The sequence below is a fragment of the Stigmatopora nigra genome, chromosome 4, assembly GCF_051989575.1.
Source record: "Stigmatopora nigra isolate UIUO_SnigA chromosome 4, RoL_Snig_1.1, whole genome shotgun sequence".
NCBI lineage: Eukaryota > Metazoa > Chordata > Actinopteri > Syngnathiformes > Syngnathidae > Stigmatopora > Stigmatopora nigra.
In genome coordinates, this window is record NC_135511.1 from 1,586,856 (window position 1) to 1,602,210 (window position 15,355).

Consider the following 15,355-nt stretch of genomic DNA (forward strand, 5'->3'; position numbering starts at 1 on the left):
TAAGCTCTTCCAGGCACTTTTTCCTGCCCTGGTGGATCTTGAGACCCCTCTCTGATGTAACCTTTTCCCGGCCACAGATGCAGCTTTGTATCTTGTGTCCTGCCAGTGCTGTTACTCCGTCAACTGTTGTGCCGATCATCTGATTCGTTGTCGTTTCCTTTGCAATGTTCGTTACCGTGTGGTCCGCTGATGAGTCATCTTCCGCCCCCGCTCTCGCAGACTCCAGGGGTGTTTTTCCTTTAGAAATCTTCAAAGCAATAATTGGGTGGATCCAAGACACTGTGTAGTGAAAGGCTCCTGCCAGCAAGGGTAGCTAACCCTTGCCAGCCCCGTTGGGGTCTATTCCCTCCTGCCAGCAGTCTCTTCAGGCCGTCACCAGGTCTTTCCCAGGTTGTCAGCTGCCCTTTCGCAGCGGTCACTGGTTTTGACACCAGACATCAGGTTTCTTTATAGGACTAGGTGTTAAATATCCCTAATGTTCAGCACATCAATTGACAGAGATTGGAGATAACGTCTTACATGGGGTGGGATTTGGCTAGGATCACGCGGTGCCACCTGCACGCCACATCATCAGTTGTTAGCCCCACACGTCATTGGGTGTTTCAGCCACTTATAACAAGACACCCTCTGCAGAGGTTGGCCCACCACAGGATGATCAGCCCCAGGTGTGTGGCGCAAGGTGGAACCACGCGGTCACACCCCAAATCCCTCCGAACCATAGCTCCCTTTCAGGCCTTCAAGATGGACAAGGTCTGTGTCGGTGGACTCATGTCCGTTGGTGGATCCGTGCTTGGTTGAGCTTCGTCTGGGGTTCTGATACCCTGTGGACTGTGGTGAGTGTCCCGCCACTGGGCTTCACTCGACTTATTTGTCCTACCTCTGAGGAAGTAGTGGTCAATGCGAGGCCCCTCGCTAAGCTCTTCCAGGCACTTTTTCCTGCCCTGGTGGATCTTGAGACCCCTCTCTGATGTAACCTTTTCCCGGCCACAGATGCAGCTTTGTATCTTGTGTCCTGCCAGTGCTGTTACTCCGTCAACTGTTGTGCCGATCATCTGATTCGTTGTCGTTTCCTTTGCAATGTTCGTTACCGTGTGGTCCGCTGATGAGTCATCTTCCGCCCCCGCTCTCGCAGACTCCAGGGGTGTTTTTCCTTTAGAAATCTTCAAAGCAATAATTGGGTGGATCCAAGACACTGTGTAGTGAAAGGCTCCTGCCAGCAAGGGTAGCTAACCCTTGCCAGCCCCGTTGGGGTCTATTCCCTCCTGCCAGCAGTCTCTTCAGGCCGTCACCAGGTCTTTCCCAGGTTGTCAGCTGCCCTTTCGCAGCGGTCACTGGTTTTGACACCAGACATCAGGTTTCTTTATAGGACTAGGTGTTAAATATCCCTAATGTTCAGCACATCAATTGACAGAGATTGGAGATAACGTCTTACATGGGGTGGGATTTGGCTAGGATCACGCGGTGCCACCTGCACGCCACATCATCAGTTGTTAGCCCCACACGTCATTGGGTGTTTCAGCCACTTATAACAAGACACCCTCTGCAGAGGTTGGCCCACCACAGGATGATCAGCCCCAGGTGTGTGGCGCAAGGTGGAACCACGCGGTCACACCCCAAATCCCTCCGAACCATAGCTCCCTTTCAGGCCTTCAAGATGGACAAGGTCTGTGTCGGTGGACTCATGTCCGTTGGTGGATCCGTGCTTGGTTGAGCTTCGTCTGGGGTTCTGATACCCTGTGGACTGTGGTGAGTGTCCCGCCACTGGGCTTCACTCGACTTATTTGTCCTACCTCTGAGGAAGTAGTGGTCAATGCGAGGCCCCTCGCTAAGCTCTTCCAGGCACTTTTTCCTGCCCTGGTGGATCTTGAGACCCCTCTCTGATGTAACCTTTTCCCGGCCACAGATGCAGCTTTGTATCTTGTGTCCTGCCAGTGCTGTTACTCCGTCAACTGTTGTGCCGATCATCTGATTCGTTGTCGTTTCCTTTGCAATGTTCGTTACCGTGTGGTCCGCTGATGAGTCATCTTCCGCCCCCGCTCTCGCAGACTCCAGGGGTGTTTTTCCTTTAGAAATCTTCAAAGCAATAATTGGGTGGATCCAAGACACTGTGTAGTGAAAGGCTCCTGCCAGCAAGGGTAGCTAACCCTTGCCAGCCCCGTTGGGGTCTATTCCCTCCTGCCAGCAGTCTCTTCAGGCCGTCACCAGGTCTTTCCCAGGTTGTCAGCTGCCCTTTCGCAGCGGTCACTGGTTTTGACACCAGACATCAGGTTTCTTTATAGGACTAGGTGTTAAATATCCCTAATGTTCAGCACATCAATTGACAGAGATTGGAGATAACGTCTTACATGGGGTGGGATTTGGCTAGGATCACGCGGTGCCACCTGCACGCCACATCATCAGTTGTTAGCCCCACACGTCATTGGGTGTTTCAGCCACTTATAACAAGACACCCTCTGCAGAGGTTGGCCCACCACAGGATGATCAGCCCCAGGTGTGTGGCGCAAGGTGGAACCACGCGGTCACACCCCAAATCCCTCCGAACCATAGCTCCCTTTCAGGCCTTCAAGATGGACAAGGTCTGTGTCGGTGGACTCATGTCCGTTGGTGGATCCGTGCTTGGTTGAGCTTCGTCTGGGGTTCTGATACCCTGTGGACTGTGGTGAGTGTCCCGCCACTGGGCTTCACTCGACTTATTTGTCCTACCTCTGAGGAAGTAGTGGTCAATGCGAGGCCCCTCGCTAAGCTCTTCCAGGCACTTTTTCCTGCCCTGGTGGATCTTGAGACCCCTCTCTGATGTAACCTTTTCCCGGCCACAGATGCAGCTTTGTATCTTGTGTCCTGCCAGTGCTGTTACTCCGTCAACTGTTGTGCCGATCATCTGATTCGTTGTCGTTTCCTTTGCAATGTTCGTTACCGTGTGGTCCGCTGATGAGTCATCTTCCGCCCCCGCTCTCGCAGACTCCAGGGGTGTTTTTCCTTTAGAAATCTTCAAAGCAATAATTGGGTGGATCCAAGACACTGTGTAGTGAAAGGCTCCTGCCAGCAAGGGTAGCTAACCCTTGCCAGCCCCGTTGGGGTCTATTCCCTCCTGCCAGCAGTCTCTTCAGGCCGTCACCAGGTCTTTCCCAGGTTGTCAGCTGCCCTTTCGCAGCGGTCACTGGTTTTGACACCAGACATCAGGTTTCTTTATAGGACTAGGTGTTAAATATCCCTAATGTTCAGCACATCAATTGACAGAGATTGGAGATAACGTCTTACATGGGGTGGGATTTGGCTAGGATCACGCGGTGCCACCTGCACGCCACATCATCAGTTGTTAGCCCCACACGTCATTGGGTGTTTCAGCCACTTATAACAAGACACCCTCTGCAGAGGTTGGCCCACCACAGGATGATCAGCCCCAGGTGTGTGGCGCAAGGTGGAACCACGCGGTCACACCCCAAATCCCTCCGAACCATAGCTCCCTTTCAGGCCTTCAAGATGGACAAGGTCTGTGTCGGTGGACTCATGTCCGTTGGTGGATCCGTGCTTGGTTGAGCTTCGTCTGGGGTTCTGATACCCTGTGGACTGTGGTGAGTGTCCCGCCACTGGGCTTCACTCGACTTATTTGTCCTACCTCTGAGGAAGTAGTGGTCAATGCGAGGCCCCTCGCTAAGCTCTTCCAGGCACTTTTTCCTGCCCTGGTGGATCTTGAGACCCCTCTCTGATGTAACCTTTTCCCGGCCACAGATGCAGCTTTGTATCTTGTGTCCTGCCAGTGCTGTTACTCCGTCAACTGTTGTGCCGATCATCTGATTCGTTGTCGTTTCCTTTGCAATGTTCGTTACCGTGTGGTCCGCTGATGAGTCATCTTCCGCCCCCGCTCTCGCAGACTCCAGGGGTGTTTTTCCTTTAGAAATCTTCAAAGCAATAATTGGGTGGATCCAAGACACTGTGTAGTGAAAGGCTCCTGCCAGCAAGGGTAGCTAACCCTTGCCAGCCCCGTTGGGGTCTATTCCCTCCTGCCAGCAGTCTCTTCAGGCCGTCACCAGGTCTTTCCCAGGTTGTCAGCTGCCCTTTCGCAGCGGTCACTGGTTTTGACACCAGACATCAGGTTTCTTTATAGGACTAGGTGTTAAATATCCCTAATGTTCAGCACATCAATTGACAGAGATTGGAGATAACGTCTTACATGGGGTGGGATTTGGCTAGGATCACGCGGTGCCACCTGCACGCCACATCATCAGTTGTTAGCCCCACACGTCATTGGGTGTTTCAGCCACTTATAACAAGACACCCTCTGCAGAGGTTGGCCCACCACAGGATGATCAGCCCCAGGTGTGTGGCGCAAGGTGGAACCACGCGGTCACACCCCAAATCCCTCCGAACCATAGCTCCCTTTCAGGCCTTCAAGATGGACAAGGTCTGTGTCGGTGGACTCATGTCCGTTGGTGGATCCGTGCTTGGTTGAGCTTCGTCTGGGGTTCTGATACCCTGTGGACTGTGGTGAGTGTCCCGCCACTGGGCTTCACTCGACTTATTTGTCCTACCTCTGAGGAAGTAGTGGTCAATGCGAGGCCCCTCGCTAAGCTCTTCCAGGCACTTTTTCCTGCCCTGGTGGATCTTGAGACCCCTCTCTGATGTAACCTTTTCCCGGCCACAGATGCAGCTTTGTATCTTGTGTCCTGCCAGTGCTGTTACTCCGTCAACTGTTGTGCCGATCATCTGATTCGTTGTCGTTTCCTTTGCAATGTTCGTTACCGTGTGGTCCGCTGATGAGTCATCTTCCGCCCCTGCTCTCGCAGACTCCAGGGGTGTTTTTCCTTTAGAAATCTTCAAAGCAATAATTGGGTGGATCCAAGACACTGTGTAGTGAAAGGCTCCTGCCAGCAAGGGTAGCTAACCCTTGCCAGCCCCGTTGGGGTCTATTCCCTCCTGCCAGCAGTCTCTTCAGGCCGTCACCAGGTCTTTCCCAGGTTGTCAGCTGCCCTTTCGCAGCGGTCACTGGTTTTGACACCAGACATCAGGTTTCTTTATAGGACTAGGTGTTAAATATCCCTAATGTTCAGCACATCAATTGACAGAGATTGGAGATAACGTCTTACATGGGGTGGGATTTGGCTAGGATCACGCGGTGCCACCTGCACGCCACATCATCAGTTGTTAGCCCCACACGTCATTGGGTGTTTCAGCCACTTATAACAAGACACCCTCTGCAGAGGTTGGCCCACCACAGGATGATCAGCCCCAGGTGTGTGGCGCAAGGTGGAACCACGCGGTCACACCCCAAATCCCTCCGAACCATAGCTCCCTTTCAGGCCTTCAAGATGGACAAGGTCTGTGTCGGTGGACTCATGTCCGTTGGTGGATCCGTGCTTGGTTGAGCTTCGTCTGGGGTTCTGATACCCTGTGGACTGTGGTGAGTGTCCCGCCACTGGGCTTCACTCGACTTATTTGTCCTACCTCTGAGGAAGTAGTGGTCAATGCGAGGCCCCTCGCTAAGCTCTTCCAGGCACTTTTTCCTGCCCTGGTGGATCTTGAGACCCCTCTCTGATGTAACCTTTTCCCGGCCACAGATGCAGCTTTGTATCTTGTGTCCTGCCAGTGCTGTTACTCCGTCAACTGTTGTGCCGATCATCTGATTCGTTGTCGTTTCCTTTGCAATGTTCGTTACCGTGTGGTCCGCTGATGAGTCATCTTCCGCCCCCGCTCTCGCAGACTCCAGGGGTGTTTTTCCTTTAGAAATCTTCAAAGCAATAATTGGGTGGATCCAAGACACTGTGTAGTGAAAGGCTCCTGCCAGCAAGGGTAGCTAACCCTTGCCAGCCCCGTTGGGGTCTATTCCCTCCTGCCAGCAGTCTCTTCAGGCCGTCACCAGGTCTTTCCCAGGTTGTCAGCTGCCCTTTCGCAGCGGTCACTGGTTTTGACACCAGACATCAGGTTTCTTTATAGGACTAGGTGTTAAATATCCCTAATGTTCAGCACATCAATTGACAGAGATTGGAGATAACGTCTTACATGGGGTGGGATTTGGCTAGGATCACGCGGTGCCACCTGCACGCCACATCATCAGTTGTTAGCCCCACACGTCATTGGGTGTTTCAGCCACTTATAACAAGACACCCTCTGCAGAGGTTGGCCCACCACAGGATGATCAGCCCCAGGTGTGTGGCGCAAGGTGGAACCACGCGGTCACACCCCAAATCCCTCCGAACCATAGCTCCCTTTCAGGCCTTCAAGATGGACAAGGTCTGTGTCGGTGGACTCATGTCCGTTGGTGGATCCGTGCTTGGTTGAGCTTCGTCTGGGGTTCTGATACCCTGTGGACTGTGGTGAGTGTCCCGCCACTGGGCTTCACTCGACTTATTTGTCCTACCTCTGAGGAAGTAGTGGTCAATGCGAGGCCCCTCGCTAAGCTCTTCCAGGCACTTTTTCCTGCCCTGGTGGATCTTGAGACCCCTCTCTGATGTAACCTTTTCCCGGCCACAGATGCAGCTTTGTATCTTGTGTCCTGCCAGTGCTGTTACTCCGTCAACTGTTGTGCCGATCATCTGATTCGTTGTCGTTTCCTTTGCAATGTTCGTTACCGTGTGGTCCGCTGATGAGTCATCTTCCGCCCCCGCTCTCGCAGACTCCAGGGGTGTTTTTCCTTTAGAAATCTTCAAAGCAATAATTGGGTGGATCCAAGACACTGTGTAGTGAAAGGCTCCTGCCAGCAAGGGTAGCTAACCCTTGCCAGCCCCGTTGGGGTCTATTCCCTCCTGCCAGCAGTCTCTTCAGGCCGTCACCAGGTCTTTCCCAGGTTGTCAGCTGCCCTTTCGCAGCGGTCACTGGTTTTGACACCAGACATCAGGTTTCTTTATAGGACTAGGTGTTAAATATCCCTAATGTTCAGCACATCAATTGACAGAGATTGGAGATAACGTCTTACATGGGGTGGGATTTGGCTAGGATCACGCGGTGCCACCTGCACGCCACATCATCAGTTGTTAGCCCCACACGTCATTGGGTGTTTCAGCCACTTATAACAAGACACCCTCTGCAGAGGTTGGCCCACCACAGGATGATCAGCCCCAGGTGTGTGGCGCAAGGTGGAACCACGCGGTCACACCCCAAATCCCTCCGAACCATAGCTCCCTTTCAGGCCTTCAAGATGGACAAGGTCTGTGTCGGTGGACTCATGTCCGTTGGTGGATCCGTGCTTGGTTGAGCTTCGTCTGGGGTTCTGATACCCTGTGGACTGTGGTGAGTGTCCCGCCACTGGGCTTCACTCGACTTATTTGTCCTACCTCTGAGGAAGTAGTGGTCAATGCGAGGCCCCTCGCTAAGCTCTTCCAGGCACTTTTTCCTGCCCTGGTGGATCTTGAGACCCCTCTCTGATGTAACCTTTTCCCGGCCACAGATGCAGCTTTGTATCTTGTGTCCTGCCAGTGCTGTTACTCCGTCAACTGTTGTGCCGATCATCTGATTCGTTGTCGTTTCCTTTGCAATGTTCGTTACCGTGTGGTCCGCTGATGAGTCATCTTCCGCCCCCGCTCTCGCAGACTCCAGGGGTGTTTTTCCTTTAGAAATCTTCAAAGCAATAATTGGGTGGATCCAAGACACTGTGTAGTGAAAGGCTCCTGCCAGCAAGGGTAGCTAACCCTTGCCAGCCCCGTTGGGGTCTATTCCCTCCTGCCAGCAGTCTCTTCAGGCCGTCACCAGGTCTTTCCCAGGTTGTCAGCTGCCCTTTCGCAGCGGTCACTGGTTTTGACACCAGACATCAGGTTTCTTTATAGGACTAGATGTTAAATATCCCTAATGTTCAGCACATCAATTGACAGAGATTGGAGATAACGTCTTACATGGGGTGGGATTTGGCTAGGATCACGCGGTGCCACCTGCACGCCACATCATCAGTTGTTAGCCCCACACGTCATTGGGTGTTTCAGCCACTTATAACAAGACACCCTCTGCAGAGGTTGGCCCACCACAGGATGATCAGCCCCAGGTGTGTGGCGCAAGGTGGAACCACGCGGTCACACCCCAAATCCCTCCGAACCATAGCTCCCTTTCAGGCCTTCAAGATGGACAAGGTCTGTGTCGGTGGACTCATGTCCGTTGGTGGATCCGTGCTTGGTTGAGCTTCGTCTGGGGTTCTGATACCCTGTGGACTGTGGTGAGTGTCCCGCCACTGGGCTTCACTCGACTTATTTGTCCTACCTCTGAGGAAGTAGTGGTCAATGCGAGGCCCCTCGCTAAGCTCTTCCAGGCACTTTTTCCTGCCCTGGTGGATCTTGAGACCCCTCTCTGATGTAACCTTTTCCCGGCCACAGATGCAGCTTTGTATCTTGTGTCCTGCCAGTGCTGTTACTCCGTCAACTGTTGTGCCGATCATCTGATTCGTTGTCGTTTCCTTTGCAATGTTCGTTACCGTGTGGTCCGCTGATGAGTCATCTTCCGCCCCCGCTCTCGCAGACTCCAGGGGTGTTTTTCCTTTAGAAATCTTCAAAGCAATAATTGGGTGGATCCAAGACACTGTGTAGTGAAAGGCTCCTGCCAGCAAGGGTAGCTAACCCTTGCCAGCCCCGTTGGGGTCTATTCCCTCCTGCCAGCAGTCTCTTCAGGCCGTCACCAGGTCTTTCCCAGGTTGTCAGCTGCCCTTTCGCAGCGGTCACTGGTTTTGACACCAGACATCAGGTTTCTTTATAGGACTAGGTGTTAAATATCCCTAATGTTCAGCACATCAATTGACAGAGATTGGAGATAACGTCTTACATGGGGTGGGATTTGGCTAGGATCACGCGGTGCCACCTGCACGCCACATCATCAGTTGTTAGCCCCACACGTCATTGGGTGTTTCAGCCACTTATAACAAGACACCCTCTGCAGAGGTTGGCCCACCACAGGATGATCAGCCCCAGGTGTGTGGCGCAAGGTGGAACCACGCGGTCACACCCCAAATCCCTCCGAACCATAGCTCCCTTTCAGGCCTTCAAGATGGACAAGGTCTGTGTCGGTGGACTCATGTCCGTTGGTGGATCCGTGCTTGGTTGAGCTTCGTCTGGGGTTCTGATACCCTGTGGACTGTGGTGAGTGTCCCGCCACTGGGCTTCACTCGACTTATTTGTCCTACCTCTGAGGAAGTAGTGGTCAATGCGAGGCCCCTCGCTAAGCTCTTCCAGGCACTTTTTCCTGCCCTGGTGGATCTTGAGACCCCTCTCTGATGTAACCTTTTCCCGGCCACAGATGCAGCTTTGTATCTTGTGTCCTGCCAGTGCTGTTACTCCGTCAACTGTTGTGCCGATCATCTGATTCGTTGTCGTTTCCTTTGCAATGTTCGTTACCGTGTGGTCCGCTGATGAGTCATCTTCCGCCCCCGCTCTCGCAGACTCCAGGGGTGTTTTTCCTTTAGAAATCTTCAAAGCAATAATTGGGTGGATCCAAGACACTGTGTAGTGAAAGGCTCCTGCCAGCAAGGGTAGCTAACCCTTGCCAGCCCCGTTGGGGTCTATTCCCTCCTGCCAGCAGTCTCTTCAGGCCGTCACCAGGTCTTTCCCAGGTTGTCAGCTGCCCTTTCGCAGCGGTCACTGGTTTTGACACCAGACATCAGGTTTCTTTATAGGACTAGGTGTTAAATATCCCTAATGTTCAGCACATCAATTGACAGAGATTGGAGATAACGTCTTACATGGGGTGGGATTTGGCTAGGATCACGCGGTGCCACCTGCACGCCACATCATCAGTTGTTAGCCCCACACGTCATTGGGTGTTTCAGCCACTTATAACAAGACACCCTCTGCAGAGGTTGGCCCACCACAGGATGATCAGCCCCAGGTGTGTGGCGCAAGGTGGAACCACGCGGTCACACCCCAAATCCCTCCGAACCATAGCTCCCTTTCAGGCCTTCAAGATGGACAAGGTCTGTGTCGGTGGACTCATGTCCGTTGGTGGATCCGTGCTTGGTTGAGCTTCGTCTGGGGTTCTGATACCCTGTGGACTGTGGTGAGTGTCCCGCCACTGGGCTTCACTCGACTTATTTGTCCTACCTCTGAGGAAGTAGTGGTCAATGCGAGGCCCCTCGCTAAGCTCTTCCAGGCACTTTTTCCTGCCCTGGTGGATCTTGAGACCCCTCTCTGATGTAACCTTTTCCCGGCCACAGATGCAGCTTTGTATCTTGTGTCCTGCCAGTGCTGTTACTCCGTCAACTGTTGTGCCGATCATCTGATTCGTTGTCGTTTCCTTTGCAATGTTCGTTACCGTGTGGTCCGCTGATGAGTCATCTTCCGCCCCCGCTCTCGCAGACTCCAGGGGTGTTTTTCCTTTAGAAATCTTCAAAGCAATAATTGGGTGGATCCAAGACACTGTGTAGTGAAAGGCTCCTGCCAGCAAGGGTAGCTAACCCTTGCCAGCCCCGTTGGGGTCTATTCCCTCCTGCCAGCAGTCTCTTCAGGCCGTCACCAGGTCTTTCCCAGGTTGTCAGCTGCCCTTTCGCAGCGGTCACTGGTTTTGACACCAGACATCAGGTTTCTTTATAGGACTAGGTGTTAAATATCCCTAATGTTCAGCACATCAATTGACAGAGATTGGAGATAACGTCTTACATGGGGTGGGATTTGGCTAGGATCACGCGGTGCCACCTGCACGCCACATCATCAGTTGTTAGCCCCACACGTCATTGGGTGTTTCAGCCACTTATAACAAGACACCCTCTGCAGAGGTTGGCCCACCACAGGATGATCAGCCCCAGGTGTGTGGCGCAAGGTGGAACCACGCGGTCACACCCCAAATCCCTCCGAACCATAGCTCCCTTTCAGGCCTTCAAGATGGACAAGGTCTGTGTCGGTGGACTCATGTCCGTTGGTGGATCCGTGCTTGGTTGAGCTTCGTCTGGGGTTCTGATACCCTGTGGACTGTGGTGAGTGTCCCGCCACTGGGCTTCACTCGACTTATTTGTCCTACCTCTGAGGAAGTAGTGGTCAATGCGAGGCCCCTCGCTAAGCTCTTCCAGGCACTTTTTCCTGCCCTGGTGGATCTTGAGACCCCTCTCTGATGTAACCTTTTCCCGGCCACAGATGCAGCTTTGTATCTTGTGTCCTGCCAGTGCTGTTACTCCGTCAACTGTTGTGCCGATCATCTGATTCGTTGTCGTTTCCTTTGCAATGTTCGTTACCGTGTGGTCCGCTGATGAGTCATCTTCCGCCCCCGCTCTCGCAGACTCCAGGGGTGTTTTTCCTTTAGAAATCTTCAAAGCAATAATTGGGTGGATCCAAGACACTGTGTAGTGAAAGGCTCCTGCCAGCAAGGGTAGCTAACCCTTGCCAGCCCCGTTGGGGTCTATTCCCTCCTGCCAGCAGTCTCTTCAGGCCGTCACCAGGTCTTTCCCAGGTTGTCAGCTGCCCTTTCGCAGCGGTCACTGGTTTTGACACCAGACATCAGGTTTCTTTATAGGACTAGGTGTTAAATATCCCTAATGTTCAGCACATCAATTGACAGAGATTGGAGATAACGTCTTACATGGGGTGGGATTTGGCTAGGATCACGCGGTGCCACCTGCACGCCACATCATCAGTTGTTAGCCCCACACGTCATTGGGTGTTTCAGCCACTTATAACAAGACACCCTCTGCAGAGGTTGGCCCACCACAGGATGATCAGCCCCAGGTGTGTGGCGCAAGGTGGAACCACGCGGTCACACCCCAAATCCCTCCGAACCATAGCTCCCTTTCAGGCCTTCAAGATGGACAAGGTCTGTGTCGGTGGACTCATGTCCGTTGGTGGATCCGTGCTTGGTTGAGCTTCGTCTGGGGTTCTGATACCCTGTGGACTGTGGTGAGTGTCCCGCCACTGGGCTTCACTCGACTTATTTGTCCTACCTCTGAGGAAGTAGTGGTCAATGCGAGGCCCCTCGCTAAGCTCTTCCAGGCACTTTTTCCTGCCCTGGTGGATCTTGAGACCCCTCTCTGATGTAACCTTTTCCCGGCCACAGATGCAGCTTTGTATCTTGTGTCCTGCCAGTGCTGTTACTCCGTCAACTGTTGTGCCGATCATCTGATTCGTTGTCGTTTCCTTTGCAATGTTCGTTACCGTGTGGTCCGCTGATGAGTCATCTTCCGCCCCCGCTCTCGCAGACTCCAGGGGTGTTTTTCCTTTAGAAATCTTCAAAGCAATAATTGGGTGGATCCAAGACACTGTGTAGTGAAAGGCTCCTGCCAGCAAGGGTAGCTAACCCTTGCCAGCCCCGTTGGGGTCTATTCCCTCCTGCCAGCAGTCTCTTCAGGCCGTCACCAGGTCTTTCCCAGGTTGTCAGCTGCCCTTTCGCAGCGGTCACTGGTTTTGACACCAGACATCAGGTTTCTTTATAGGACTAGATGTTAAATATCCCTAATGTTCAGCACATCAATTGACAGAGATTGGAGATAACGTCTTACATGGGGTGGGATTTGGCTAGGATCACGCGGTGCCACCTGCACGCCACATCATCAGTTGTTAGCCCCACACGTCATTGGGTGTTTCAGCCACTTATAACAAGACACGCGGTCACACCCCAAATCCCTCCGAACCATAGCTCCCTTTCAGGCCTTCAAGATGGACAAGGTCTGTGTCGGTGGACTCATGTCCGTTGGTGGATCCGTGCTTGGTTGAGCTTCGTCTGGGGTTCTGATACCCTGTGGACTGTGGTGAGTGTCCCGCCACTGGGCTTCACTCGACTTATTTGTCCTACCTCTGAGGAAGTAGTGGTCAATGCGAGGCCCCTCGCTAAGCTCTTCCAGGCACTTTTTCCTGCCCTGGTGGATCTTGAGACCCCTCTCTGATGTAACCTTTTCCCGGCCACAGATGCAGCTTTGTATCTTGTGTCCTGCCAGTGCTGTTACTCCGTCAACTGTTGTGCCGATCATCTGATTCGTTGTCGTTTCCTTTGCAATGTTCGTTACCGTGTGGTCCGCTGATGAGTCATCTTCCGCCCCCGCTCTCGCAGACTCCAGGGGTGTTTTTCCTTTAGAAATCTTCAAAGCAATAATTGGGTGGATCCAAGACACTGTGTAGTGAAAGGCTCCTGCCAGCAAGGGTAGCTAACCCTTGCCAGCCCCGTTGGGGTCTATTCCCTCCTGCCAGCAGTCTCTTCAGGCCGTCACCAGGTCTTTCCCAGGTTGTCAGCTGCCCTTTCGCAGCGGTCACTGGTTTTGACACCAGACATCAGGTTTCTTTATAGGACTAGGTGTTAAATATCCCTAATGTTCAGCACATCAATTGACAGAGATTGGAGATAACGTCTTACATGGGGTGGGATTTGGCTAGGATCACGCGGTGCCACCTGCACGCCACATCATCAGTTGTTAGCCCCACACGTCATTGGGTGTTTCAGCCACTTATAACAAGACACCCTCTGCAGAGGTTGGCCCACCACAGGATGATCAGCCCCAGGTGTGTGGCGCAAGGTGGAACCACGCGGTCACACCCCAAATCCCTCCGAACCATAGCTCCCTTTCAGGCCTTCAAGATGGACAAGGTCTGTGTCGGTGGACTCATGTCCGTTGGTGGATCCGTGCTTGGTTGAGCTTCGTCTGGGGTTCTGATACCCTGTGGACTGTGGTGAGTGTCCCGCCACTGGGCTTCACTCGACTTATTTGTCCTACCTCTGAGGAAGTAGTGGTCAATGCGAGGCCCCTCGCTAAGCTCTTCCAGGCACTTTTTCCTGCCCTGGTGGATCTTGAGACCCCTCTCTGATGTAACCTTTTCCCGGCCACAGATGCAGCTTTGTATCTTGTGTCCTGCCAGTGCTGTTACTCCGTCAACTGTTGTGCCGATCATCTGATTCGTTGTCGTTTCCTTTGCAATGTTCGTTACCGTGTGGTCCGCTGATGAGTCATCTTCCGCCCCCGCTCTCGCAGACTCCAGGGGTGTTTTTCCTTTAGAAATCTTCAAAGCAATAATTGGGTGGATCCAAGACACTGTGTAGTGAAAGGCTCCTGCCAGCAAGGGTAGCTAACCCTTGCCAGCCCCGTTGGGGTCTATTCCCTCCTGCCAGCAGTCTCTTCAGGCCGTCACCAGGTCTTTCCCAGGTTGTCAGCTGCCCTTTCGCAGCGGTCACTGCCAATCACCTTTTAATGCGGCCATCCAATTTTGTTTCTACTTGTTTCAGGTGATAAGATAATCTCCCCCATTTGTAAAACAAATTCATCCACGCCTAATTTATACAACATGACGCCTATGGCCTTTATTACGTCGCCTTGACTCCAAATTCTATGAACCAAGATAACACGCCGAATTTGTAAGCGAATTTCGCCCATCCCATTTTGTTCATAGACAACCCATCTACCTAAACCGTCACTTGTTTCAAAACATGAAAGGCCCCACTAGAATTCGTGCATCCAGCGCCAAATAGAGCCTATTTACACATTTGTCTCAAATTTGTTTTAGATATGGGGTCCCCAATTTCCCCAAATTTCCCAGAATTCATGTACCACCACATCCTGTCAAAAACCCAAAACGACTAACATAACCTGTTTCTAAGCCAGATTCTGGAATTTGGAGAATTTCTCCTTTCCCTCCCTTATCTAAGCTTGTTATTGCCACTCGTTATCACTGTAACATTCAGGCGTATTAACCCCATCGTTGCTAAAGTTCTCACCAATTTGCATGCCCTTAAAGCCGTAAAAGCAACGTTATTTGGTTGTATCAATTGACCAATGCTTATCCAATCCGTAATATCCTTAAAGTCATCAATATGACCTGTGACAAAGCATATTTCCTCCCGCCAGGACAACAGACAATGTTCTTTCAAGTGCACTTTGAAAAACATTCCATGTTACTCCATTCTTAGGGAAAATATGCTCATCCTAAACCAATTATTTTATTTACAATTCACCTAATTATTTGGATGAATGCCATGAATTTTATCATGCCACTATTGCATTGTAAATTTCCCATCTGATGTCGTTAACAGCCAAATAATTCAATACCTACTATATACTTTATAAATCACCTCATATGATATTTACTTAAGACAAGAGTCATTTCCCATAGCCTGTTACCAAAACAATAATCTACAACAATTAAATTAGAGAAATCAACCTTTTGTTAGGCAATTACTAATTACAAACTTTAATGTTTTAAAAACCTTATTGTCACCAATATACCATAATATTGTAAATTTTGTCACCCTGGCCTTTTCTTTAACCAGCCAACCTCCTGGATTAAAGTATTTTGAACAATCAAAAAATTCTGAAATAGTATTAATATTATTTTATCCTCCAAAAGCTAGTTTCCTTTAACTAAGAGCCCTTTGAAATCCACAATTGCTCAAAAATGACTATTTTGGTCTATTTCCCAAATCCAAAGCTTTTTACCAAATCAACCTTTTACTAAACAGATTTTCTATCCTCTTAATACGTTTC

At 51.5% G+C, this 15,355-nt stretch overlaps 1 protein-coding gene across 1 annotated transcript in view; it reads right to left on the reverse strand.

Annotated features, from left to right (window-relative positions):
- The window catches only part of LOC144195146 (ADAMTS-like protein 2), a 92,766-nt gene that overhangs the window by 18,411 nt on the left and 59,000 nt on the right, over positions 1 to 15,355 (reverse strand). The window lies entirely within an intron of this gene.